This window comes from Alligator sinensis, unplaced genomic scaffold (assembly GCF_000455745.1).
Source record: "Alligator sinensis unplaced genomic scaffold, ASM45574v1 scaffold413_1, whole genome shotgun sequence".
NCBI lineage: Eukaryota > Metazoa > Chordata > Crocodylia > Alligatoridae > Alligator > Alligator sinensis.
In genome coordinates this window covers 869,015-869,748 of record NW_005842308.1, presented here as the reverse complement: position 1 = coordinate 869,748, position 734 = coordinate 869,015, and positions in this window count along the sequence as shown.

The following is a 734-nucleotide window of genomic DNA, read 5'->3' as shown; positions in this document are numbered from 1 at the left end:
GGAGGGAGGTGGCCAGCATCGAGAGGGTCCAGAGGAGGGCCACTTGCATTTTCAGGGGGCAGCAGGGCAGGCCCTATAAGGAGAGGCTACAGGACCTGAACCTGTTCAGCCTCCATAAGAGAAGGCTGAGAGGGAATCCGGTGGCCATCTATAAACCTAACAAGGGGGACCAGCAGGGAATGGGAGAGACCCTGTTCCACCAAGCACTACCAGGAGTAACTAGGAATAATGGCCATAAGTTGACTGAGAGTAGGTTCAGGCTAGATATCAGGAGGCACTACTTCACAGTCAGGGTGGTTAAGATCTGGAACCACTTCCAAGGGAAGTGGTGCTTGCTTCTACCCTGGGGATCTTCAAAAGGAGGCTAGATAATCACCTATCAAGGGTCGTTTGACCCCAGCATTCTTTCCTGCCCGTGGCAGGGGGTCAGAATTGATGATCTGCTCACGTCCCTTCTGACTCTACCAACTATGAAACCTCTAGGTGCCAGTTAGGCAATGTTAGGTTTTGAAGTCACTGACTACACTCCTATTTCACCCTGGGCACATCTACACGTGCCCCTAACTGCATATTTCATATTGCACTGTCATTTAGTTCTTGCTTTAGCAAGTACTAAATGACAGTACAGTACCTGCTGGTACTGTGCAGTCCCGGTGGTGCACTGTTATTTTTAGATGCTGAATCACCACAGCAATGAGCTATGGCAATGTCAGCCCACATTTCTAAATAGCCTC